Source organism: Crinia signifera, chromosome 5 (assembly GCF_055691185.1).
Source record: "Crinia signifera chromosome 5, ASM5569118v1, whole genome shotgun sequence".
Taxonomy (NCBI): Eukaryota; Metazoa; Chordata; class Amphibia; order Anura; family Myobatrachidae; genus Crinia; species Crinia signifera.
The window spans coordinates 236,828,816-236,847,825 of record NC_139221.1 but is presented as its reverse complement, the minus strand read 5'-3'; the positions used below and the strand labels follow the sequence as shown (position 1 = coordinate 236,847,825).

Here is a 19,010-nt window from a genome sequence, read left to right as displayed (position 1 = left end):
TGATAATTAGCTTATGCATACCTATAATACACTGGAAAAATGAACTCCTTTAAATGGCGTCAAATCACAAAGAGACTGCTGCAAAAGGTGTTGCATTGCTTTACATGGACACTTTCTGAACATGACAAACAGCACGTACAACGCTCCACTAATCTACTTAGAACAAAATCTTACCTTTACTCCAATTATCAGATTAATAGTAAATTAAAAGTGAAATGAATCAACAAAAATGTCCATCAGAAGAATATTGGGCAACTGGGCAAACAAATTACAAAGACGAAAGCGTATTCTACAGCTATTAGAGATCATTCTTAACCTCTTTAGCACTGGGGAGACCATAAACCACTGGTTAAGATGGCAGGCCTCATCATGGCTTCTCCTCTGCATTATGTCTGGCTATCACCATATTCATAGTCTTCCATTAGACAGATCAGTTTGCCGCACAAAATAAACTCAGGAGCTATAGGGGCACCTCCCATGGAAAGTGTCCTCCATCAGACGGAGGATGATTTAGTGCACATCTGTTTTATGTTCAACCCTCCTCCCTCCTCTTTCCCTCAGGGAAAGCAGCACCAGCTACTTACCCTGTCTGCATTATTAATACATGTTAATGGCTCCATTACATCAAACTGACCTTTTTTTTTTTCCTCTCCTTTATAGAATAAGGAGCAACTTAAAATAGCAATATCACATATGTATATGTAACATCAATACAGTTTGGTAGGCTGCGATAAGTGTTTTCCATCCCCCCTTGCTGTATAGATTTGTCAGCCAATAAGAAATCAATGCGAGGCAGTTTACAAATGCATTAAAGCTGAGATGCAGACAAAGGATCCTTACCATTAAAGCTGCCACTGCACATATAGGAAACTGAAGAAAGGCAAAAATATGTAAGGGTGGGGTGGAGAAACCAGATTCTTTATTTAAAGATGCAGCAATGTGAAGATGGTGTGACACGCACAGCAGCATGCAAGAGGCTGATAAGAAGTTAAAACGCTTATTCTCCGACTGGGAAATCAAGGCAAGAGACTGCTAGAATGGGTGAAATCTTACAGCAAACCGTTGTGACTCGCACTCGGCTCATCCTGGCTGCTGAGATACTGGATACAGCTCACCTCGGGAAGGGAGAGTAGGATTAAAGAAATCTGCTGAGGTTTCCTAACGATGCTTTTCATCCTTCCCACTCCCCTTTTTCCTTTTTATTATTTTCGGTAAATTCAGGAATTCCCTGGGGGGGACATTCAGACTGTGAAGGTGTAGAGCAGTCAAGCACTATGTGTTAGAAGACCCACCGTGTGAGATGCTGACCTATTTTTATCTGATCCCTATGTGGGTGTTGTGTAGGTACTTCTGGGAATGAGATGAACTGCATCTTTGTTTTAACCATTGCCTACCCTGTTACAGGCAACACAGTGAGCAAGAACTGACTGTGGTTCAGACATCAGCCATTGTGTGCTAATTTTCCTGTACTGCTTTGTTTTCTTTCCTTGCTCGCCTGCTATTACACATGCACAAAGAATAATGTATGCACCACCCTTGCTCTCCTCTTCTACAATGTAAAGCAACCTTGCCTAGCCCTTAAACCGCATAGAATGATAAAATGCACATATATCATTAGTTATTATATATATGTAGATGTTCAAGATCAGCTGTCAACGGTTAATATAAAGGGTTATCTCTGTATAAGGTGCATGATAACCCTGCATTCTCAAGGGATGTATTGTAGCGGAGGGTCTCCTTGCAATTATCTGGTGAGTCCTTCATTATTCTCATTTCTAAATCAGGTGGAGAAGGAAATATTAACCCTTGTGTCCCCACCAGAAAAAAAAATCCATTCACAATGCTGAGTCATTTTTTATTATAATTTTTTTTCTTACCTATATTTTAGAATGCAGTAATGCTATTGGCAATCGCACGTCTATTATATTAAAATTGATGTACAGTATTGTATACCAAGAACTGAACATGACACAATAATGTCTGTACAATGTCACAGGATTGCTCCAAGCATGCTATGTCTATATAGTTAAGTTTTTTTAAGAATCTAATCTATGCATTTAATGGTTGTACTGCATGATACTGTATGTGCTGCATTCCAATAATGCCATTACATGTACAATGACTGGTGGTTACAATAACAGGGTCTTACTCTAATGTACAGTATGCTGCCCATACACTATAATGTCTTTTCATTCTTCTCTCCCTACACAATTAACCCTTTCAGAAACAAAGCCTCTCAGATTGCATCTATTCTCTAGAGATGAACAGACCTTCCCTGCACATCATCACTGCTATTCATGCAAGTAGGCCTCATCCGCAGCACCACATACATACTTACTGTACATCTGTATTCATCAAACTGCACAAAGAAGTATACAACTTAACATTCGTTAAATAAATCATTACCATCCCTGACATAATTGTCCTCTTTCTAGAGAATATTTATCCAGATTGAGCTTGACTAGTGGAAAATTAGTTCTCTACGGGAGGTAAAAGAGCTGAAAGGGTTTTTTTTTGTCTTCTTAGAACACGAAAAACCTGGCGAGGAGAAACTTGCAGCACGCAAACAGTATGAGCAACGCAGTCAGTCAATCTCGTGAGCTACTAGGTATACAGAACGTTCTACTCCGCTTCCTGACATCAATGCTACGGATACTGTACAGTAAACCTTTACTGGTGTCAGGCACTTGATAATATAAGGGATTCTGCACAGCAGGGGTGCAAATGAAAGCATGCAAATTTGCCTAGCTTCTGTCTGTAGAAGCAGCATGCATATGCTCTGAGTTACTGCATATGCAACGTACTGTTAAAGAAATCATATAACACAACTGCAGTGGAATGCTTTTGCTTGTCACAGTGATAGGCAAAGAAATTAATCAACGGAAATGTAATATTATTTTTCATCCTCATAAACTGAGATTTGGGCAGTGTGTTTAGAATATGAAATAATATCTGATTTGTTTTATTCAGTGAACACATAATTTTTGTATGTCAAGTGTTATTTTAGCATACAGAAATAGACAACATGAAAATAAAATTCTGGAATGCTGAAGGTAGCATTTTTCATTAATATATAATATTTAGTTTAGGAAAAAGTGACAATGAAACTAAATCATAAGGGGATTGAAAATCTACACAAATTAGGGTGATTAGGTGAGCAATAATCAGAGTTGCATATCTTGTGCAAGAGGGGGATAGTTATCCATTTCCATTTCACTATGTTTGTATGTTTACCTGTATTACTGATTGTGGGAACAAAGACTTTTATTTATTCCATGGCTAGTAACCACTCAGCAGACCACACCCTATTCAGCATTTTGACATCACTAAACGGTTATATTTATGGACCAGTAGTTATATTACTACAACGTTAACGATATTTTATCTCACAATTATCTACCCTTATTTTGTAACAGTAAAACACTTGCAAAGTGTGGTCAACATTATATAACAATAAAACTCCTCAGTTATACTGTAATTGACTTTTAAAAATAGTATTCCACTCTTGTTGATCTCGGAATTTGAAGCGCAATATAGATATACATTTATATCTTTACAGAAGAAAAGAGTTTTGGTTCCTATTCATTTTTTTTTTCAATAATTTACTATTTAATTATTTTTTACCAAAATTTCTGAACACACTTGGTTAATATTTCAAATGGTCTGTACCATTTGTTGTAAACTATACTCTTAATTTGCTTTAATATCTCTTTTTGTACAAAAATGTCATGAATCATTATTTGATCCAGTTCACTGAATAAGAAAGTGTAAAAACAATAAAAAAAAAATGTTTCCATTGATTCCTTAAAACATATCCTAATGTCCTTATTAGTAGATTTAGTAGAAATATTTCTCAAAATTGAAAATCCAAACAAAATATTATTATAGAAAGGTGTTGTGTCGAAAATAGTGTACTGTTTGCAAAAATGTTAATAAAATAATACATTTTAACATTTTAATCCATAGATTAGTTTGATTACAATTTCTGAGAAAAATAATAATAATAAAAAAAATTAAACCAGTGCAAAAGAAAAATCCTTACATACTGTCGTGATAAATACTGGGGGGGGGGATTCAACCATTCTAGAAAATAAAAGCAATCTTATGATATCTATAAATGCCATCAAGAAAATAAACACAACCGGTGTTAAAACAAAAAAATCCAGAATAAAGTGAAATAATATAGGTTTTGTTTTTTTGAGACAAAACCTATTTTTTTAATTAGTAATTTACATTTCTAAAATATGATTTTCTATTTGAACATCTCCAACAGATCATTTTCTTTTATCTTATAACTTATCAGATAACTCGTTTCATTTTTATTGACTTTGACAGATGGTAAGGTTTATTTAATAAATAAATGTTTGCATTTTACATGTAATCCTCTACATTATCTATATAGTTAAACGAATAGCTATCTTTAGTGCACTTTGAGATATTTTCCAGTGTCACATTTCATGACAACCACTTGTTGTAATGCTGAACGAAGATGGGAGCAATGGTGGAATGACTACAAACTATTTATTTTATTAGTTCGCATTACTTCAAAAGCTTTGCGCTCCGTCTAGTTGGTATGAGATTTACAAATCATTAGATGCGAGTCTAAAAGGTTAAATAATATGGCAATGCTTAAGTCCGTTTTACCATTCTCAGCCAGAACAGAACACAGTGAAACACTGCATAGAGCCCCACCCTAGTCTCTGCATGGATTTTCCTTGTGCTAACCAGATAGAAAATCTCTATGTACTAATCTGAATCATCCATTAACATACAGAAGTCCATATGATATATCTACATATTTTAAAAAATAGGTTGAAATGTTACTGCAGTACCTGTTGCTAACCAAAATGCATGAACCTTTTTGATTTGCCTTAGAAATCTTTGCAAACCAAGCGCTACATAGTTAATAAAAAAAGAAACTATCCCCAGCATCAAACCTATATTTATTAAAAATAATGCGCTATATGTTAAATACTGCATCAAATACAATGTTATAGTGGTATAGTGAAGAATGTTGCATATATCCTTTTCTATTTTCTATTAATCTATTACGCTTTAATTGAAAGTGAAAAAAATTACACTTTATAAATTTACACGGTATTGTCCTCATCTATGGATTTGTGAAAAGCAGGTTTGTAAATAATAGCACTTTAGACTTTATTAAAATATGCATCTGTAGTCTTACAGAAATCTGTATTTAAAAATGACAGTAAGGCTGCAGCACCTTTACAGGATCATCAAACTGCAACATAAATTAAAAAATGTATACCCCCCCCCCCCCCCCCCATAATGGAAAAGCCATGTATTTATAGTGCTCATCTGCATTTCCAGTCAATGTTTTGCTATAACTTTTACATTTTTTTTGTATATAACACTCTTTAGAGCACTAAACAGTCCATTTTACCACACCCAAAAACAAAATGGAAGCACTTTAATATTTTCATATAGACGCACAGAACCAGCAGATCTAAATGCTGCTCTTAGAAAGGCTGTTGATATGGTATGCGTTCTGTAGTCATATATATAAACTAGTGACTATTTAAAAGATATTCTTATTTGTCATCCTGCCATAATAACATGATTTCCACATGAACAACTGAAGAGGTTTTCTAAAAAATGTGATTCAATGGCTGTTTTCAACTACATCCCCTAGTCTAAGGCCCCAAGCCTTCATGAATATTCGAATTTAAGTACGTAATGTCAACATTTTCAATACCAGATATTAAAGGAAATGAAAATATATATCTCTCTAGCTGCACAGTAATTATTATATGGACTCTTTGATAAATTGATCTTCCAATCTGTGCAACATGTAGGGTTTTGAATTTTTTTTTTTTTTTTTTAAATGTGATAAAAAAGTTTTTAGTAGACCACAGCAATGACTACAATGGTTATAACAGATGTTATATAATGTTCCATTGTCAACACATAGCAAGAGCAGAAATTTCCATATATCATTTTAATAGAATTTCTATAGCTCTGTATATGTCACTTTACAGATTCCATGCTACTGCAAATATCAATTGACCTAGCGAGGCATTGGATGGTATTTATCAAAGCATAACGAGAGATACAATTGTGAAAGATAAAGTACCAACCAATCAGTTTCTAATTTACATTTTACAAGCTGTGTTTGAAAATTTACAGGATCTGATTGGTTGGCGCTTTGTCTCTCATCATTTTATTTCTTGCTAAGCTTCGATAAATTTCCCCATTGAAACTTAAAGTGATACACTTCTGAGAAACCCATGGACGTGCAAAATACAACAAGGCTAAATGGTCTTGCAGTTCATTTGCAGCACTGTGCTGCATTGCCTATTTTGCTGGCATCTCCCATACATCAAATGCAAGCAGGTATGGTTCATTATTATCAAATGGAAGAAAAAACATTCCCCACTTATCCTGATTTAGATCTATATATAATATATCAAGGTTCCATTAATCAATCTGGTACAGAAGTGGTAGCCACCTATTTCATTGCTGGTGACCAATCAAGCCTTTGTTACTTTAATAAGAACAGTTTGCAGTGTATATCACCATTGTATAGTATGTAATGTGTCTACTTTCTAACTGCAATGCATGGTCAACAATCCATAACTATAAGGAAGACTCATTCTAATGACAAAGGTGTATCTTAATGTTTCACTGCTTAGTGCTTAATGGTAGCAAAAATGGTTATATGATGTACAGTATGTAATAAATTCATGGTAAACTGCAGATTATTCTTACTACAGTACTTATATTACACAACAGCTAAGCTAAGATAAAATCATTAATTGCATGTATTAATTGCAATTCTGAAGAAGGGCAAACAACATATTCAGATAGTAAAAGTCTGCATAACTAATATTTATACACACAAATCCTCATATTGGTCAATCTTACATTACAATCGTCATAGCCTTCATTTTCTATCTGCCTTGTGATGGTTTATGGTTCACACCCTGCATGCAGTACATGGTTAACGCAGCACAAAAATCAGCAATGACTAGAAATGTACATTTTCAGCAAAAAACCCATTCACGGAAGTAGAATATATTGCTGGTGGTTCCTTTCTGAACAAGGAATGTACTTTACTTAGATATTATATTAATAATTTATTTGCAAATATTTCAATAACCAAATCTCACATACTGTACCTGTACGTTATTTCATTAAAACCCAAGTATAAGCTCATATACTGTAGGTGTAAAAATGCCAGTTGAAATGATTATTTCAATAACCACACAACTCTATAGACATAAAATAAAATATAATACAAAAAAGTATGTAAGAATTTGTCACAAATAAGAATACGTTACCGGATGAGTACTACATGTAATAGAAAAAAAATCTGATGGCATTGGATGCAATTATTCAGAGAAAATATGATGTAAAAACAAACATAAAACATTACAATGGTTATAATATTCTTTTTTTTGTGATCAGAGAGGCACGACTTCATCAAGACCAAGGCCATGTAGGTTTCCTCACACAAGGGAGTGGCTCACTAAGCCCTGACTAACGACAATTAGAAATTCCAAGAGTAAGCATATATAAGTAACTCTAATCATGTACAAATGATATAGTCAGCCATGATTCCATAATTGCTTTTCTTTCTAAACAGAGGTAAAAGCTATTTCACATATTATCACGTTAGTCCAAGTTGCCAAGTCGCCAAGTCATACACTCATAATAGATCATCCATTTTTAAGAAAGTCTTTGGCAGCCATATTGTCTCTCAACCTACTAGGCATCTTTGCACATTGCATTTACTTAGACCTTCCAATCACTCTGAAGGTCACAAAGGACTTGTATTGAAATTTCAAGTCGGCACAAATAAAAAAAATCTCTAGATCTACTCCTTATTGAACTGACACATTCATTTCCTGCTATAAGCTGTTAACCTGGCAAAGCATGTGCAGATCCTACGAACATGTACCCTTTTCAGCTTACCATTAGAAATGTCACAATTATAGTACAAGTCAATTGTTTGTCCTGTGTATTCATTTGTCTGTTCTGGAATGTTCTGCTGCATGACATTCTGCGCATACTCATTTCCATAGACATGAGGAGGTGCCATTCTGGAAAATTCTCATGACGACTGTACTGTACACCAACGTTTTCTACCTGTATACACTGTACGCCTGCTGTAAATACTGTCGTCAGCCATAAGATTATAAAATAAACTTCAGCAATTATCAATATCATTAGTACAGCGGTGCTCCACCTCAATCTGGGAAGCACACGAACAGAACAGTCATTCTGTACCAAGTAACACATACAACCTGACCCGCCCCTCATTCAGGTGTGTTTTTATATGACTTGCAATGTAATACCTAACCATACGTTTACCAGTGAGGCCCCAAGTCAGTTTTCTTCAGCTAATTTATACACCAGCAGATATTATATTCTAAAGTTGCATGTGTTTGGTGAAATAAATGAGAAGCGCAATAGAAATGTATGGCTTATCATCGCCTGAACTATCTAATATATAGGTATTTTCAAAATGCTTGCAGCTACATGTATTCTGCAGTGCCAATATTACTCCGTCAATCTGAGAAAATACCCTACTTGATAGGCATATGGGTATAATGTATATACTGTATCAATAACATATATAAACATGTGACTGTACACGTCCCTGAAGGCAGCACTGCACAGAGCGTACATAATGTGACATGTGGGTATCTCATGCAGGTACAAGTAGCTGAACTGTGCTGGGTGAAAGTCACCCGCCCTGCCCACGCCTCAATTCATTTCACAGTCAGCAGACGTTTAGTCCAGACAGTGCTGCTGCTGCTGCCGCCACATGAACAGGTCTTCGCTGTCTTCTGTGGCACGCCCATATCATCTCTAGTCACTTCAACATCTTCCTAGTCTGCATTAAGGGGAACAGGCTGTGTGGGCACGTCTGTGGGAAGACCAGCCACTCAACAGTATACCAGAACCCTGCCTGCTCTCCAATATCGCTTCCAATGGGATAGATTTCAAATAAATATCTAAACATGTATGTGTGTGCGTATATATGTATATATATATATATATATATATATATATATATATTACACATACATACACAGACTCTGTGCGGTCTCTGATTATACACTGGTGGAACAATATTACTTTGAAAGTATAAGCAGGACACTTGTTTGTGTGTTCTATGGCTGATCTGTAGTATTCTATATTTTCTTTATCCACTATATACAGATCAAGATAAGACCCAGGCAAGAGAGTGATCTTTTGTTTTCGGAAAGCATAACACTATGCAGCTAATTAATCAATTAGAAGTGGGATCCACATCCAGGCTAAAAATACCCCTTTGGGTGGGAATAGCAGAATGTGGCATACAGTACTGTAACAAAGAATTGCTTTGCAATATAGATGACAGATGTTAATCCTGGATAACTGTTACCCCTATTTGGCTATAGCTAATTATCTATATATTTGATAAAGAAAGTCACAATAGGGTATAAGACATAAAAGAAAATGTCAGGAGCATTCAGCTGTGGGCTCACCTGTGAAGAGTCCAGTTACTGCATAGCAGAGCTTGGCATGATGTCCTATAATAACAGCTGGGCAGATAGATGATGCAGCAGCAGCAGCAGCAGCATCAGTCAGGACAAGGAAGGATGCTGCCAATGCACTTGCTACACCCAGGCATACAGAGCACAAGCAGCACGTGGGAGGGGGAATTTGTAAGACAGTGGACGCTGCCATCTCACAAGAATCGCAGGGGGGCTCTTGGGGAGGAACCAAAGATGCTCTGGTATGTGAAACCACCCCATGGGAGGGGCCCACATGACAGCCTCTCCCTGTGTCAATGATGTGCAAGGTGGTTTATTCCAGAATGCTGTGCAGACTGTGATTGGAACCCTGTAGTGGTGCTGCTGAGGCTGAGAGCATTCCAGGGATGGATTCTTCAGGCGTGGTGTCAGAAGATGCTGCTGCCTGAGGAATGGCTGAGGCCATGCATTGCACAGGGAGAAATCCCCTCATTCACGCAGGGAAATTAAAGCTTTCCTCTCAACTCACTGACTGCAGCTTTCACTGTATTTATCTCATTTAGCACCTTAAGCTGCGAATCAGACTGTAATGAGCCAATCTGACCTGTTTTATCTGTGGCTGAACGTGCCAGGGCTCCTCACTTCTGCACGCTCACATCTTTCCTTTATTTTAGCATAAAAGCTAAGCTGTAAACACTGGATTTATTACTCATTTGTATTATCTGTCACTTTGGAGTTGCTTGCACTGTACAGTCACTACCATGAGGCACATGAATATTGTAGAAGTAACTAATACCTGTGACATAATTGGCATAGTGCACCTGCTGTGTTAATGATAGGCTTGTTTCATCTGCATTAAATGTGCTCAATGACAAATTTGATTTGGCTGTAGCAGTAGAACATCCTGCGCCATTACAAAAGACACGACGGCCTATCCACGTGAGAAGATCTTGCAAGACAATGGCCTTGTGCAGCACAAGAATAACATTCCACTTCAAAGGCTGTTGTAGGGTTTTCTTATGAGTTTGTTATGTACAAATACATTCAGCTGGCGTGGTGCTAATGATGGGTAGTCAATGAAGATATTTAACAGGTTATTTAATGAGAAGAATGGAATTTATATAATTAACAAATGATGGGGGGTATTTATCAAAGCAGTGGAGAGAAAGCACTAACAAATTATTAGGTCCTAAATGCAATTTACAGTTTGTACAATGAGAGTTAGAAGCTGATTGGTTAATGCTGTGGGCAGTATTCAATGCGAGGGGGTTAAATGGTGGGGATTGCAACCCTCGCCATTTAACCCCCGCACCGGCCGCTCACCATATTCAATGTTCCTGGGGGAACCCTCGCTGTCAGATGATGGCGAGTATTCCCCCAAACAACGAGGCTCGCGGCTAATGCAGGGAGCCCGCTGCATTAAGCCGCGAGCCTCGCTGTTTTAGCGGCTGCACACGCCGTTTCCACGTTGCTGTAAAACCCCAGCAAGGTGAAAACGGCATGTGCAGGGGGGTCAGTTGAATACTGACCACGCGAGGTGTGACATTGAGCAGTCAGCACTGCTCACTGTCACAGTTCACAAAAGGCATTGAATATACCCCTTTATCTCTCTACAGTTATCTCTTTCCATGCTTTGATAAATACCGTCGTAACCTGTGGCTCGCTAGCAGGAATGAACGTGTCGTTTTAAGGTACATGTTCACATTTTACCTATGTCTAGTTATATTTTGTCAGTGTTGGTTGAAACAGTCCAGCCAGTTGGGAAGGATGCAAAATAAATTCCACAGTTAGTGCTTCTTCATAATTTGATGTACCCTTAATGGAGACAGGAGATTGCTTGATTTCATATAGCGGTATTCTCTAACAGTCTTTAACCACTTAACCGACTAATGTTTGCCCAGATACTGCAAGGCTTTTCTGGCTGAATTAGGTTCAGGGCATTTATGTAAAACATCCAACATGATTTGAGTTGGAAAATTTATTTTTTTTGGTTAGCCCCGTACACACGATATCAGCTGTGCCCAAAAAAAACCATCGGTTAACCCTGAACATTATCATCCATTTTATCAAGCTTCAAGAAGTGATAAAACGGAGAGTGATAAACAACAAGCTCCATGTTACAGTCTGGGTTTGAAAAATGACAGTTAGGGGCTGATTGTTTATCACTCTCTACTTCATGACGTTTTTGAAGCTTGATACATCGGGCCCTCAGTTGTATACATTGATATTGTTAACAATATTGTTATCGTTCAGACAGTTTGTATAGTGTGTACCAGTTATGGAATACATTATAGATTGACTCTAGGTTGACAGTCATTAGGTCGACCATTAATATACTCAAGGTCGACATTGACAGAAGGTCAACACAAGCAAAAGGTAGACAGACATGTCAACGCTGAAAAGGTCAACATGAGTTTTTTGATGTTTTTTTGGGTGTCTATGGGTGTTTCGGAACACTATTCTATTCTCACTGTATGTCCACTTGGATGGTAAAGAATGAACCAAGTCAGTCCAAACCCCAAAAAACCCCATGAATAACTCATGTTGATTTTTTCAGTGTTGACCTGTCTATGTTGCCTTTTTGCTTGTGTCGACCTTCTGTCATTGTCGACCTTGAGTATGTCAACCATTTCAAGGTGTCAACCTACACACTGTCAACCATTAGTGGTTGACCTAATGACTGTCAACCTAAAGTCAATCTATCATGAGTCAATAGACCGTGTGCTCACATTTTCAATGCAGCTGCTGTACACAGCATCGTATGGCCTCCGCTTAGTTGTCTGATGACTCCAATGATGTCACATGCAGCCACATAGCACAGCTGTAATAGGCCAGGGGGCAAAACCTGTACTGACAGAACAAGTGCTCAGAACTGACCAGAAGACTGAAGGGTGAGATAAAAACAAAGTCCCATCATTTGGCTCATAATTACGCTACTGTATATGCATATTCACATGGGATTTCCCTGCTTTTTACCTCCTTTAGAGTATACTCTCAGGGCCTGTGCCACCATCATGCAGCCACCTAGGGCTCTAGCATCTGGGGGTTCCGATCATGCACCTACTGTAGATCAAAAACATAATGGGAAAATAACATATGGGAGCATATTTAGCGCAGCAGGCTTCCTTCACTCCTCCAGCGGCTCTCGACAATTTCAAATTTGGCGTTGATTTGTGAGCCAATCGGAGCTCATGGCCAGGCATCCAATCACTGTGTCTGGGCCCAGGAGTCACTGACTGTGGTCATGGCCTGGTAATCACTGCCACTGGGACCTGCACATGACAGTGCTGCTGTGTGGGGTTGAGAGGCATGAGTTGGCATGGTTGGAGGGAGCCCCCTGGGCATGTAATCCCCCCCTTGGGCAACAAGCATGTAAACCCTTCCCATCCCCTGGGCAATAAACATGTATTCACCCCATGGCAACAAGCATGGAACCCCCCATGGCAACAAGCATGTAATCTCCCATGGCAACAAGCATGAAACCCTCTGTGCCAACAAGCACAAAACTCCTGGCATCGAGCATGCAGCTCCTGGCAATTAGCATGTAGGTACAGTAATTGCCAATTATGTGAAATAATATGGAATAGGCATTACAGTGTATGACATAATATGTAATGGGTATTATGGCATGAGGTATAATAAGCAATGGGCATTACAGTGTGGGGCATAATGTGTAACGGGCATTACGGCGTGTGGTATATTGTGTAACATTCATTAATGTGTGTGGCATAATGTGGCCATGCCCCTATTGTCATGTAACTCGTCTAGTTTCATATGACCACGCCCCTTCATGACACATAGCCATGCCCACTTTTGGCGCGTGCATATATGGCACACATTTATTGTACCACTAATAATTTCTACTTGTGCTACTGAATCCAGGTGTGTTTCATCAGAGGTTTTATAACTAACCCTTAATGTGCCCATAAACTAGGGCAATGTACATGCCATAAGGGCAATTTACATGCGATTTAGCCGGTTAATCACATGTACTATTCCCAGATTGCATGTACATGGCAGGAGGCGCGATGCAATGCGCTTTCCCGTGCGCATTGCATCGCACATCCTTGGTCGCACCTATAGCCGGTGAAATTTGTCGCTGCCCGCCGGGTCACCGCTGCACGCCAGGAGATGCATCGCCGATGCGATGCCTCCTCCCCGCTGGCTCCTTCCTCCTTCCTGCTCTGTCTCTCCTCCCTCCTCCTTCACGGCAGCATCAGCAGCCTCGTGAAAATCCCTTCCTGTCACTGGAGGATTCTGTGAAGAGGTGGGGTCCACATGGGTCCTGCTGGAAGTTGTCCAACTTTGAAGAGCAGGTAGAAACGGGATGTGGGCAGCTGTTGATGAATTCCAATCCAATCCTGGAGACTGTAAGGCAGATACACCTAGGTAACAGCTGCCCACATCCCATTTCTACCTGCTCTTCAAAGTTGGACAACTTCCAGCAGAATCCATGTGGCCCCCAAACGGACCCTCAGCATTTTGATACCCGCAGGTGAATATCTCCATCTTAAGTTACTCCAAGTGGACAACTTCAACTTTGCACCAATTGGTCTACTTCCTAGACCCCCAAACGATTAATGGGTTACTGTCAAAATCTGGAGAGAGATTGATATCACCTGAGGGCCGCACACATACATCCACACTTCCTCCAGCGGCACCAGATTGGGATACCATAATACTAGAGAGGACCAGTGATCGGAATTTCCACCCACATCCTCTGAGGGCAATTACATCTTCACAGAATCCTCCAGCGGCATTTAACTGAGTTACCGTACAAATAGAGAGGACCTGTGACCCCCCCACATTTCCCCATATTTCCTCCACCAATCAACAGCAGAAAAACTGGTAAAGTGCACTTACAGTACCTCAAAATATTTGACTATTAACCACTTGAGCCTCATGATACCTATGGCTCCCATATCCCTCCTGTGAGTGATGCTTATATTAATCTTTTAACCATTTATTGTATGTTTTTGGTACTTGTGTATTATCACGGCGCCCACTAAGCAATTTGCTTAGTGGGCTATTCTGCGTAGGAAAATCGCATCGCATTACATTATTTTAAGGGCCATGCGGTGCGATTTTCCTATGTAATATATTCACTGCTCTCTTAGCCCCGGGGGATCGCATCGTACCTCCCGCAAAATTGCATGCGATCGCATGCAATTTTATAGGGTGTGCGATGCCATTACATTAGGTATACAATAATATCATTGTATACCCCCCCCCCCACTATCCACGCCACCCCGAAGCGTGGTGAGTGCAGCGGAACGCGTCCTCAGACCTTTTCATACCCCCACTATCCACATCAGCGTGGAGTTGATTTTATATAGTGTGGTGAGCGCAGCGAGCCACCGAGCCCGAAGCGTGGCGAGCGGACACGGATTAGGTCGGAAAAGGTCGGAGGATGCATTCCGCCGCCCCTCGCGGGGCACGCCACGCTTCAGGGTGGTGTGGATAGTGGGGGGGGGGTGCCTAAAATCTCATTGTATGTCATACAATGATATTATTGTATAGCTAATGTAATGGCATTGCACACCCTATCCCTATACAATCGCATGCGATTTTGTGGGAGGTGTGATGCGATACCCCGGGGCTAAGAGAGCAGTGAATAAATGACATCGGAAAATAGCATTGCACGGCCCTTAAAATGGCCCATGCGATTTTCCTACTGTGCAATACGTAAGAAACTTGGGCACCGTGATAATACACAAGTTCCATGTTTTTTTTGTTCATGTATTAGTGGCATTCTTTTTATTATATAAAACAATTTATTGAATATCTTGTGTTCTCAATTCATTGTAGTCCCAGCGCTGCTTCTCTGTGTGTTTTTTCTTTCTTGGTTTCTATATATCCCTATACCATCCAGGAGCTGCTTCCCTATCCCCAGTAGCTGCTTTGTGAGAAAAGCCCATGTCAAGGTGCCTGTAATTCTTCTTTTGCGTAAAATACTTCTTTTCCCCACAGAATCTGACAGCCAGGATTCCCAGGAAGCTGCCGGGGAGTTCAAGGGAAATCTCATGCAATTTCAAGCATCAGATAAATTGCCCTAGTGTATGGTGGCCTTTAGGGCCAGATGTATCAAGCTTCAAAAAGCGATAAAGTGGAAAGTGATAAACAACAACAATGTTACAGGCTGGGTTAAAAAATGACAGGTAGGAGCTGATTGGCTGGTTGTTTATCACTCTCCATTTTATCACTTTTTGAGGCTTGATACATCTGGCCCAGAGTGACATTATACATAGCAACAGTGAAAGCAATACCACGATGAGCTTTACAATATTGCTGGGATAACTACAGTAGATCTAGTCAATCTAAATAAGGCATCTGAGTTATGGAGTGTGAAGATTTTTCTACACAAGACTTCAGAGCAGAGAGTACCACAGGTCAAATTACAACAATTAAAGTTATTGGTGCGAGACAGGGACAAGTTGAACAGTATGAGTAGGAGATAAATCATCCATAATGATAATTACTCCTACTATACAGTAGATACAAGATAAGCACAGTTCAGTACACTATGACATTATATAATATGATTTCATTCTCAATGTTTATCATAGAACAATATATGGTATTTGGATTTTAAGAAAATGTGTTTCTAAAGTAAAGAAATATAACACATTTGTTGTTAACTATGGTACTAGCAAGGTTATATTTAATGCTATATAGGGGGCAGCTTGTGCGGCACCATGAATACTGCAAGCTGCCCGATGGTAAGTCAGTGATAAGATGCTGCATTCTAGACTGTAGGTGGGATCACTACTGGAGCAGGAGGTGTCTGCTTGTAACCGATGCCTCCTGCTGCATTACCATACAGAGCAGCAGTGATAGCAACTCCAACTACATCTGAATTAGGCCCAGTGGGAATGAATGAAGCATACCTCCCAACCGTTCCGCTTATCGCGGGTACATTCCATTTTTTTGGGGACGTTCCCGCATCCCTCCCATGGTGGTGGGGGGGGGGGGGGCAGTTGGGAGTCCCCCCTGTTGTCCGTGAATAGACATCCAGAGGGGCATCCAGAGGGGCTGGGAGCATAGCCAACAGCTCACAGAGCTGCTGAGCATGCCCTTACAGTGGCGAAAACGGGGGCGTCGCGGGTATAGGCCATGCCCACTTTTCGGTAACCACGCCCAAAAAACTTGGCTGTCCCGCTTCCCGGTCCAGGAATGTTGGGAGGTATGATGAAGTAATGATGAGGAGAAGTGAGCCAGTGGAGAAGTTACCCATGGCAACCAATCAGTACTGGAGTAACATCTATAATTTGCATAATATAAAATTAGACAGAGACGCTGATTGGTTGCCATGAGCAACTTCTTGTCTAGCTCTTTTCTCCTCCCTTATCATGTAAACATTCCCAGATGTAAATGTTTCTTACCAATCACATTGTTAGTTTTATTAATGTTTCCCTGTCACAAAATACTAACACAGCTGTACACTAGTATCAGGGAACCCCAAATCCTATTGTAAGCCATAATATGAGAAAACACTAGTAAGAGAGAATTATACATATTCAACTGCATAGTACAAAGGAACTTCTTTAGCAAAAACTTATTCTCCAGGAAATGTTATGTTATACTTAAAATTAATTGTTACTGGGAATTGCACCCTGCATACAAAACAAGATATTGAACTGCTCTATGCAGTTTCATTGTCAGGAATGAAGAGATTGACTCAGGCAATCGGGAAGAGTGTTCAATTATGCTGTTACAACAAAGATGTAGGGTTGATTCCCACCAGTGTGTTTTGTCAGAATTGAGAAAACAGACTGTTGAAGGAAAATGAAGCCTTACTCACACGTACATTACACAAACAGCGTACAAGGGCATATAAATATAGCACAAGAACTTTCTAGAATTTTGTTCTAAACTGAGCACAGCATGAGCAAGCTATTCATTTAGCAATGTCATCATTTCACCTGCAGATTTTGGGCTTAAATATTCAGCACAGAATTTGTGTGGGCGGATCATCACAACAGGGAGGGGATAGTGGTAGTGGCAGCGATGCCAGCGGCGGTGCATGCGCAGCACAAGACTATTGGTATTTTTTTTTAAATACCCCAATAATACTGCAAAGAGCCATCACAGCGACAATGCTTACTCACAAATGCTATCCCTGCATGCGGTAATTGAAACATCCATACGATGTATTCAATTATCGCATTGAGAATCTGGGTGATATAATCACAGCACATCCTTATCTGAGGATGCTAAATCGCCCCTTAGTGTTTGTAGTTATATGTCAACTTATGCCTTTTATACAGCATGCATTTTATAATACCTTTCAAACTAGAATATTTGTGTAAAATTAATACTTTAGAAAAGTTCTGCTTGTGCATTTAGATTTACTATGTTCCTGTATTAACAATTTGTGATAATAGTAAGGTTACCTAACCCAGAAGCACTGTATATTCAATTTCTATACCATTCAAGCTTCACTCATGGCACTACTAAGAGAGTGGAGTTTCAAAAACGTGTGGCTGTGGTGTGACATCATGATGCAGCCACCTAGGGGAGGACGCTGAGGTGACTGATGAGGGGAATGATGGTGCCTGAAGATAGACAGGCAGCCTCTTCAGGTGCCAGTAATGGACACGATGGACAACATTTCTGGCATCTTAATCAGGGGTCTTCAAACTATTTTGCTCTGGGACCCCATCAGACAATAAAAATAATGACAGGAACCCAGCGAGTTACATTAGAAGGTCATCACATGACATGTGTAGTCAGCAGGCAGCACATACATGGCAGCATTGTGGAGGCACAAAATGATGTGAGGAGTCTAAAATAACAGACTATTCAACAGATTTATCAGACTCCTTGAATCACTGACTGTAACACACAGGTAAGTATTAGATTAGGTTCAGGTGAGTATCTTATTGTTTCCCACAGGTTCACTGGTATACAGTTCACAAGACCATTTGACTCATGGGTGACATAAACAACAGTACAATGTTTAACACAATGAATTACAAAATCACATAAAATGGAAGTTTATTATACTGGAACACTTCCTTATTTTCCTGAAATAAGCAAAGGTTAATGGAATGCAAGTTTTTCAACAAAAGAAGACAGTTTGAACAATTACATGTACAAATTTATGAGTACAATTTAATAATGATAACCTCTATGAAAGCTCCTTTAATGCATTAAAGTTATGTAAGGCTGTAGCCCCTTAACTGTATATAAAGTAGAGCAATTGCTTTTTATTTATCGTTCTAGGATAAGTCCGCTACAAAGTCTATGAAGACCATCGAATGGTATCTTCTGGCCAGTCCAGATTCTTTCAATTCCAGGGCCTATTTTTAGTCCTAGTCAGGCCCTGTTTTAGGGTCTTCGCATATTTTTACATATTTTACCGGGTGAATACTGTCCCATTGGAAAACAGTCAGGTATGTTTGATATATTATTTAAATCCAGTGTTTGTTTATTGCTGTTTCCATTTGCTAGAATTCACGTGTGTAATCTATACTCCAACACAACATCCGGAGCTTGTTACTGACAAGGAGGAAATAAAAATAG

The 19,010-nt window shown here is 39.4% G+C and overlaps 1 long non-coding RNA gene across 1 annotated transcript in view; it reads right to left on the bottom strand.

Annotated features, from left to right (window-relative positions):
• LOC146080946 (uncharacterized) overlaps positions 1-9,625 on the bottom strand; it is an 81,638-nt gene extending 72,013 nt beyond the window's left edge. Inside the window, exon 1 of the long non-coding RNA XR_014475035.1 lies at positions 9,498-9,625. This is a non-coding gene — a long non-coding RNA (uncharacterized LOC146080946). The remainder of the gene's footprint in view (positions 1-9,497) is intronic.
• Between the last annotated feature and the right edge of the window lie 9,385 nt (positions 9,626-19,010).